At 38.4% G+C, this 10,311-nt stretch overlaps 1 pseudogene; it reads left to right on the plus strand.

The window, feature by feature from the left end:
• The first annotated feature begins 862 nt into the window (after positions 1-862).
• LOC122910624 lies at positions 863-1,577 on the plus strand (annotated as a pseudogene).
• Positions 1,578-10,311: the final 8,734 nt, after the last annotated feature.

The following is a 10,311-nucleotide window of genomic DNA, read 5'->3' on the forward strand; positions in this document are numbered from 1 at the left end:
TAGGAGTCCTTTATAAATAGAATCTAGAATCTAGAAGACTGTTACCCTCTTACTGTTCAAGTACCACATTTTATTAAAGAAATGGAAAAAAAATAAGGAAATGGGAAAAAAATGTCTGTAACTTTGGGCTAGGATAGCTACTAAGTAAATAAAAGCATTAGTTGTCTACATGGAATCCTGCCAAATAATATTTTTCAAGATATGCCTTAATACTTTTTTAAATAGGCAAATAAATAAATAAAAGGACACAGAAAGAGAATAGTATAAAGAAACCCTACAGTCCTTTCACTGAGAATTTCACTGGTTGTAGCATATTGCAAAGATCAACATCCCATATAAGGTTTATATCCACAGTTTCTACAGACCTTTTAACACAAATAGAAAATGTGGCTATCACACGGTTGAATTGCTCTAACATAGTCTATTTGAAAATGCAATGGATTCCAGGTTTTATCTTCCCAGATGAGAAAGAATTGACCTTCTGGTCTTGTGTATCATTTCAGCTTCCTTGACAGAGGCTCTTTCCTTCCTTCCAGTGTTTGCGTCTTCATCATAGGAGAACCAGTCCTCCTTCTGATGGCTCCTGATTTCTGTGTAGTAATCAATATGGCTTAAGGGAAGTTCATTAATTTTCAGAGCAGGATATGACCTAGGCAAGATGTGCTTCTTATTCCACTGGAGAGCAGTGGTGGTTATTGCTACTTGCCAAGACTCTGAGCTAAAAGGGAGATTAGAATGGTATTGAAGCGCACATACCCAAATATTTCTTGCCATAGAATAAATAAACACATTGTGACATGGTCATAAAATGGAATATGAGATCGAACCCTACAAATGACAAAGACTGTATGAACTGGTCAAAATGGCGAGCAGGCCCGCTGTTGCAGCATCAGGATGGTGGCAGGAGGGTATTTGAAAATGGTATTATTGGGACGCCTGGGTGGCGCAGTTGGTTGGACGACTGCCTTCAGCTCAGGGCGTGATCCTGGAGTCCCGGGATCGAGTCCCACATCAGGCTCCCAGCTCCATGGGGAGTCTGCTTCGCTCTCTGACCTTCTCCTCGCTCGTGCTCTCTCTCACTGTCTCTCTCTCTCAAATAAATAAAATAAAATCTTTAAAAAAAAATGGTATTATTGAAGCACTGGGTGGCTCAGTGAGCTAAGTCTGGCTAGAGTCATGATCCAGGGGTCCTGGGTTCAAGCCCTGCATTGGTTCTGCTCAGTTGGAACTCTGCTTCTCTCTCTCCCTTTGCCCCTCCCCCTGCTTGTGCTCTCTCTCAAATAAATAAATGAAATCTTTAAAAATTGAAAATGGCATTACAATGCTGTAAGGATCAGTACACTGGGGTTAATGCGAGATGATACATTATGTGAGAATGATGATGTGAAAGGCTTCCCAAGAACCTTCAGAATGACGGGATGTTTTGCATCAATAGAGCACTGAACCTGCCCATGAGAAAGCAGATCTTACCTAAAAATCAGTGGACAAAATATGAGGATACCCCCCTTTACCTTGAGCCATATCTGAAAGAAATTATCCGGGAAAGAAAAGAGAAAAAAGAATGGGCAAAGAAATAATCATGGAGCTGAAATCCATGATTGCAACTGCCCTCAAATATTTTTAAGAAGTTGGATAAACCTGGGGTGCCTGAGTGGTACGGTCTATTAAGCATCCGACTCCTGGTTTCAGCTCAGGTCATGATCTCAATGTCATAGGATCCAGCCCTGTGGCGACTCTATACTAGTGCAGAGTCTGTTTGAGATTCTTTCTCCCTCTTGCTCTGCCCCTTCCCCTGCACTCTCTCTCGCTTTCAAAAATAAATAAAATATTTTTTTAAAAAGGTGGGTAAATCAGAAATGTATATTTTAGAACTATTTGAGCTGCAAATGTATTATTTTACATAAATGTGTATTATTAAAAAAAAAAAAAAGAGCATAAGCTATCACTGACCCTATAGCATGGATGAATCTCACAAATGACAAACTAGCTCAGAAAAGACAGAAACAAAGAGCACTAGTTGTATGACAGCACTGCACTTACATGAAGTTCAAAGCCAGGCAGAACCAATCTGTGGCAGAAGTCAGGATAGTGCCCTTCCCAGAGGCAGTACTGCCTAGCAGAGGTATCAGTGGAACTTCTGGGGGCTGGCAAGGCGCTACTTCCCAAACCAAGTTCTGCACATGGGCACACTTATTGTATGTAACACATCAGGCTGTACATTTAAGATCATACTGTTCTTGAGATATGTTAGACGTCAAAGAAATACTTGCTTAAAAAACATCCTCGTTGCAAACACACACACTGGCAACAAACTGAGCCTTACTCCTGGATGTAATCTAAAGATTCACTTCCACCCCTTAAGAAATGCTGCCTCAAGACAGAGAAATGACAATAGTATACATAACAGACCAACCGAGGGTCCCTATCTGCAGGATGACCATTTTCCCAAGGCTGAGTTGGTAACCTTCTCCTACACTTTCAGAGGACCACAGGGCTTCCTTGGAGCACAGGTTCTATCTCTTTGTATTGACATGATTATTTCCTAGCCTGCCTCCACCAGACTCACTTCCTTGAGCACATGAGGTCAATCTTCAACTGCAGGACCTTAGCACCAAACAGGGTACCTGACAGATAGGGATGCTCCATAACCACCTGTGGGATGAATGAATGCATGAAGATATGAGTTCATCCTACAGACATAAACTGTACAGAACTGGCAGAAAAGAGAATAAGGACATGTGTCTGGCTATGGTGAGCAACTTCACATAAATCCTCACATAAGCATATTTCCAAGTTTGAAGAGAAAGGAGAACTGGGGTACTAATAATCAGCCTGAAACCCATTGGAGGACAGCCGCTATGACTTTGCCTTAAAAGAGCCTTGACTGGAACTATACAGAGTCTGATACTTTTTACTATTTAAAGGGCCCAAGGTGGTGCTAGAGCTGTAATATCAGTAATGAAAGCAAATGTGTGAGTTGCTTGGACTTATTAAAGATAAGTTATTTCAGATGCATTCAGAATAAGTACACATGGAGAGTTAGAGCCATTTTTTTTTTAATCCTTGCTGGGGATGAGTCAGAGAAATAAGAATGTCTGAATTCTCCAGATAAAGCTCCAAACATCTTTCAGTCTCTAATTTACAAATTTTCTGTTCTGTAGGCAGAACCAATATTTTGTGTCATAAGTGTGCCATATTTAGTATGATCTAATGTTACAAATGTCCCAACAACCTTAGAAAAGTACCAGGTGTCCACCACACATTCAATAAATGAAATGTTTTCTATCAAACCCAACCACTATCTGTGTGCCATTAAAAAGTAAGAGAAAGAAAGAAAAAGAGAAAGGGAAAGAGAGAGAACGAGAGAAAGAGAGTGTGTGTGTGTGTAGAAGGGAAGGGAGGAAAGAGGAAAGAATAGCATGCAAGAAAGAGAGAAGACAGAAGAGAGACAGAGACAGGGAGGTAGAAACATAAAGACAGACAGGAAGGAAAGAAGAGAAGAAAAAAGAAAATGAGGGAAAGAGAGAGAAAGAGAAAAAATAAGAGGAAGCAAAGTGGGCATCAGAAAGACAGTAGACTCTACATTTTGGAGGTTTTACAAAAGTGAAAATTAAAAAATTAACCAACAAGGTGAATTCTAAATGTTCAATAATAAAAGATGGTGTTATTAAATTAAAGCTAATGATGCTAACACAGATCGAAAGGGGAAGGACAAATGATGATAGAATGTAATTACTTTATTGTCTGGTACTATGGAAATTTCTGCTTAGATGTTCAGATCTCTGAAATGATCTGAGCTACAGCAAGAATCGAAGGAGGGAGTAGACTGTGGAGAAATGCACCAGACTGGAAAGTCATCACCAAGGAAGGGAGTTCATTCAACATCCTGTTCTTCAGATTTGGGAAAATATAACTCAAAAGAAAGGTTATCCTTACCAAAAGACAAGCAAGGAAGCCCATGTGACTATAATTAGAGGGCTGATATAAATACTACTGTCCAGGCTATCAGAAATGATGTCATAATGCCTAATTCTATAAATTCTTGTTATCCATTCATTGTAGATAGCCTGCTGTTAACTTTTGAAAGGAACTTTCTTACTTTTACACATCATTTTACACTATAGCTTGGTATGTAGGATAAAGGCAACCAAAGTGACTAAATAAAGGAGCTAGATAATATATGTTTATCTCTCAGTGGTAGACTGTATTACTATTTGCCCCCAAATTCTTTCTTTAGCATGTTCCTCCCTAAGGGTGAATTATATGTTCCTACTCTGCTGAACTCAAGATGTTTCATTTTATTTAATCGGAATAAGGCAGAAGTGACATATATCTTTTCCAAGTAGAAGCTCTACAGCCAGGATGTGAGTGCCATGTTTCTTTTCCTGCTGACACAATAATCAAAATGTTCCTGATAGAAGCTCCTCCATCAACCTAGGCACCAGAGTGAACACAACATGAAGAAGAGCCACAGCTCACCCACAAAGAATATACAGTGTCCTTTGATTTTTATAAGCCATTGAGACTAGTTGGTATCACAGAATAATTTACTGTGTCCTGAATGATACAATACCAAAATAAGAGAAAGAAAAATGAAGGCCAAATACATACATGCATTCATTTGTCCTACTAACAGCTATCAAATACATTCAATGTGCCACCCCCTGCTCAGTGCTGAGGAAAAAATTATGAACAAGATTTCTCTTCAAAGACAAAGAGACTAGGTTTCTAGAATCTCACAGGTAAGGAAACAACATGGGTTTGAGCATTCTGGAGAACTGCAGAGCAAGACGCATCTTCAGGAGCGCATCACCAGAAAGACATCTTTGGAGGGAACATTCCTAAGAGAGTAGGTAGTATCACTCAAATAGAGGTGGAACTAAAAGGGAGATTTTGCATACAGGAATAATGGGAGGTTAGAAAAAACTAGGGTTAGGTCGGGGAAGAAAACCTTTAGAAACAAACTGAGGCACAGAGGCAATGGGAAATTAGTAGATTTTTTAAAACATAACAAGAATTTTTAGGTGCCTTTGAAGAGATAAAGAGAGAAATAACTGGACTGGGCATAAAAGCAAAGTCCACTTTTTTGGTCTTAATTTGATTGTATCAGGACTTTTGGTATCACTAAAGTCAAAATGTCACCTTGTCAAAATTATGTATTGAAGCCAATAATTTCAATCTCATTATTTTGTAACCACTAACAATTTGTGGTTTATGAGATGAATGTCAGAGCGCCCTGTCCACCATGAATACACAATGTTTGTTCAGTGATAGCCAAAAAAAAGATCATATAGAAATTTAAGAAGATAGTAACTAATGTGTACACAAAACCTCGAAACTACAGATTGTTAAAAACATAATCTTTTAATCAATCAGTTGCTGTGAGCTAAAACCTGACTCAAATCACAATGACAAGTTAGAATATGGTACAGGACTTTTTTTTTTTTTTTTAAATGATGGGTGGAGGAGACAATACTATATTCTTTAAATCCCATTCCATTTTCCTTTTTCTGGACACAGTGGAACACTTCTCAGCTTCTCTTGAAGTTAGGCTAAAGGAGTGATTAAGGCATGTTTACTGGGGGCATGCCAGTATGTCTTTTTTAGTTTACTTGTTTGCTTTTGTATACTTCCAGATCCACAGAGGAATCTCTTCTCTTGACCACCAATTCCCTAGACTTACTATTTATGAGTATTAACTTTGAAAAACTTCAAAGAAAGACTAGATTACCAAAAGGTACAAGGGTGTCAGGAGTGCTCAGTACTTTTTAGAAGAACTAGATAAAGACATTCAAGCAAATGAAAGGAAAATACCTTTAGAGGAGCAACAGACCCCAATCAAAAGAGTAGGGTTATTTTAATTCTAAATATCTGAGTGTGGTCTAATTCAAAATTTATGTAACTTTATGCTTATGAAATAGAAGAGAAGAGGCTTTATGTTAAGTGGCTATATTTCTGAGCCATAATGTAGTCTCTTGATGAAAAAGAAAATGTTTGAGGATTCCTGAACCTTAGAACTACAATGAGTATTTATTGAACTCTAAAGGCGTTACATGGTTCACCTGTTTATCTTCAGAACAACCCTAGCTGATGTGCATAGATCTATTCCTGGTATTCCTTATTTACCTAAAAGGAAAAGGAATCTTGGAGAGAGAAAGTAACTTATTAGGGCCCACAGAATGGAGAAAAGGTAGAAATGAGAGCCCATCCCAGTTCATCTGACTCCAGACAGTATGCTGAACAGTTTGTACCACTACCCTGTCTTCCGCCCAAGGGGGTTTGCTAAGCTTGAACACCCATTCCATTGAAACATGGGCCACTATCTCTCAACTTAGTTTTTCTTCAGCATAGGCTAAGTAAGTGCCCAGAATATGACTTCACCAGCAATTATAGCCTCAAATACCTCAGATATATTCTTTGACTATTAAGAGCTTTATAAATCATCTCCTTGGTATAAAAAGTGTACCATGGAGTCACTCAGAGGCACTAAAAATATTGACAAAATAGTTTGATGTCCAGAAACTAGGTAAACACAGAAGCAAAAACAACTGAAGTGTTTAACTCCAAATAAGTCTGCCCCATTGGATGTGGGGAAAACACAAACAAAAAAAGAGAACTTTGTAGTTCTTGTGAACCTATGATTCCCAAGATTCTTATTTCAGACCAAAGAGGAAAACAGAGGAACCATGAAGCAGCTGTATAGCACAAGTCTTCAAGAAGCTACAACCACAATTTAAATAAATCCATTTAAATTTAAAGCGAATCCTAAGTGGTTTTTGTTTTTGTTTTTGTTTCCCTGAGCCCATTTTCTCCAGAAAGGTTTAGAATGTTACTTCCCAGTTCATGGTAGACAAAGTCTCAGTTCTCATTTCTTGGAAAGATGGGAGAAAAAACCCTATGTTTAGCATTATCTGCCTTCATAGAAGTATCACAATCCATTAAGACCCAGCTAACTAACAAAGATGTAGCCCTTTAAAAAATTGCTGAATCCCATCTAGGAGGTAGAAAGTTATCAGGGCATGCTTCACCATCACCACCGTAGGAAAGACATGCACTGTGCCTTCTTTGCCCCTTGCCCACAAATGTGCTGTGTTAAACTTTATGCAAAACATTGTTATTGTTGTTGTTTTTAATATAGTCATTGATGTCATCTCTGTAAGAATTTTACTACAGTGTGAAAACTAAAATGTCGATCATAAATTGTAGCTGGATTTTTATGTGTCTGAAGACACTTTTGGATAAGAACATAAAAACTCAAGGAGTGCTCTCCTCTTGAATCCCGCAGGATTTAATGAGTATTTATGCTGGAACAACCTTCCTTCTAATTTAACTCACTCTATAAGAAAAACAAAGCAACAAAAAAAATCCTATTTCCTTTTACAGATTCAGCCTTGAAAAGGTCTCTACTTAAAAGGTCTCTACTCTATCAGACACATGAAAAAATGCTCATCATCATTAGCCCTCAGGGAGATTCAAATTAAAACCACATTGATATATCACCTTACGCCAGTTAGAATGGCCAAAATTAACAAAACAGGAAACAGCATGTGTTGGAGAGGATGTGGAGAAAGGGGAACCCTCTTACACTGTTGGTGGGAATGCAAGTTGGTGCAGCCTCTTTGGAGAACAGTGTGGAGATTCCTCAAGAAATTAAAAATAGAGCTTCCCTACGACCCTGCAATTGCACTCCTGGGTATTTACCCCAAAGATACAGATGTCGTGAAAAGAAGGGCCATCTGTACCCCAATGTTTATAGCAGCAATGGCCACAGTCGCCAAACTATGGAAAGAACCAAGATGCCCTTCAACGGATGAATGGATAAGGAAGATGTGGTCCATATACACTATGGAGTATTATGCCTCCATCAGAAAGGACGAATATCCAACTTTTGTAGCAACATGGACGGGACTGGAAGAGATTATGCTGAGTGAAATCAGTCAAGCAGAGAGAGTCAATTATCATATGGTTTCACTCATTTGTGGAGCATAACCAATAGCATGGAGGACAAGGGGCGTTAGAGAGGAGTAGGGAATTTGGGTAAATTGGAAGGGGAGGTGAACCATGAGAGACTATGGACTCTGAAAAACAGTCTGAGGGGTTTGAAGTGGCGGGGGGGTGGGAGGTTGGGGTACCAGGTGGTGGGTATTATAGAGGGCACGGCTTGCATGGAGCACTGGGTATGGTGAAAAAATAATGAATACTGTTTTTCTAAAGATAAATAAATTGTAAAAAAAAAAAAGGTCTCTACTCTATCAATTTTCTATTTGAAAATTAAGAAAAAAGGATATTGGCCCCTTTGTTAATGCCTGCCCAGAGGAAGGCTAAGTTCTTTGAAACCTTGCAATGGATACTCTATAAAAGGACATACTTAATATTAAAAATGCATATTTTTACTGTAATCAGAAGGGATGCTATAATTGTTGGTAGGCTCCATAAAGGGGAACTTGTAATTACTGAAAAACCAGTTTCTGTGACAATTGTGAAAATGTTGGTTAACGTGAGGGTGGGAAAAAGTGGAGAGACCTAGATATGAATGGAGAGAATCGATGATATGTTTACACCTGGTACTGAAGAAGACCATCGTAGCTTTTCACATCATGATTCACTAGTGGGTCCACATGTCACAATCAGTGGGCAAATGGGTTCTAAGTAATTTTCATGACAAATTTCTGAGGTGTATGAGTGCTTTACTATCAATAGTAAATCAGAATAAATTCAGTTATTTCTGTGGTAGCATGATCTTCACTCACTTGTACTCAAATAACCCTTTCTGAGTAGGATATCAAAAAGTACATCGCAACCTTATGTACCAGCATGGTAGATCTCGTGACATACACAGATGTCAAAAAATAATACGTATCTTTCAGCATTAAACAAAATCCTTAAGAATCATCACAGGGAGGAGTCAGGTAATCAACAAGAAGATGCAGACTTTGAAGTACAAAAGGCATCAGTAGCTGCTATTATTGCTGCCATGGCCCAAGACAAGCTTATGCTTATTTTTAGTCTTAGAAACATCCTTTATAAAATTATACATTCCAGGGTTGGCAAAATATGGCCATGGACCAAATCTGGATGGCAACTGGTTTTGCAAATAAAGTTTTATTGGAATATGACTGCATGCATTCATTTTTATGTTGTCTATTGTTGCTTTCAAGCTATAGCATCAGAGTTGAGTAGGTACAACAGAGATTACATGCAGCAAAGTCTAAAATATTTACTATGTAGCCCTTTACAGAAAGTGATTGCCAACCCCTGAATTAGACCACAAGAGCTGTAGGATTCTCAAATATTCCTGTGTTATGACATGTCACTCTAAAGTTATTCATATCTCTTACTTAATTATGGGATAGTTCAAAAATGTACAAAAGCAGTAGAGCACTAGGATTATAATAATGTTCAACAGAAGTCTTTGGAGTCCAACAGACCTTCTTTTAAATATCAGCTCTACTACTGACCTCTACATTTCATTCTGCTTTTCTGTAAAATGGGAGAACACCTATGTCATGGGATGTTATAGAGCTTCAATGAAAGAAAATAGGTGAAGGATTTAACATGGTGTATGACCAGAGTAAGTGTTCACTAATACTAGCTTCTATTTCTCCTGTTAAGAACAAGAAAGGCTACATTATTATCAGAGGGAGCTAGATATCCAGGTCAGAGCAATGACTTGCTCTTTTATGCTTTCCTCTTTATGCCTATGTAGATGCTCTTTGATGGGAAAAGGGAAGGGAGCCATTTATGCAGAAGAGCATTAGTTATTCTCCTTCCTCTGGATAAGACATTACCTGTGTCTGATCCACACCACTCCCTTTCTTGGTCAATCACATAGTCATGGCCAGAAAAATTCCTGCTCATCTTTAGAAGTAAAACTCTGGATTTTCCTGCCTCAGTGGCACCAAAATTTGCACACAAGGTAAATCAGTGTGTCTAGAAACAGCTTAAGAGTTCTTAATGGTCCACAGCAAAGCTACTAAGAAAAAAAAAGTAGGTGAAGATATTCATTAAAATCAATAATCCCCAAATCACATCAATGCAATGTTACAGGTGGTAATATAAAATCTGCTGCCTAAAGTACTCAAAGTTATCAGGCCCAGAGCGACCATAACTTGGTTCCAAGCATCAGACTCCTATTTTGTTTTATGATTCTCTGTACATGAACTATAGAAACTGCTTCTGAGAAAACCCTAACTTCCATATGTCTGACTTCTGAATGTATAAATCACAGCAAACTACTCTTTGCCTCCAACAGGAGTGAAAATGCAAAGAACAATATCTACCACATATTGCTTCTAAGGCAGCGATTTCTGC

This window comes from Neovison vison, chromosome 6, assembly GCF_020171115.1.
Source record: "Neovison vison isolate M4711 chromosome 6, ASM_NN_V1, whole genome shotgun sequence".
NCBI classification, from domain to species: Eukaryota; Metazoa; Chordata; class Mammalia; order Carnivora; family Mustelidae; genus Neogale; species Neogale vison.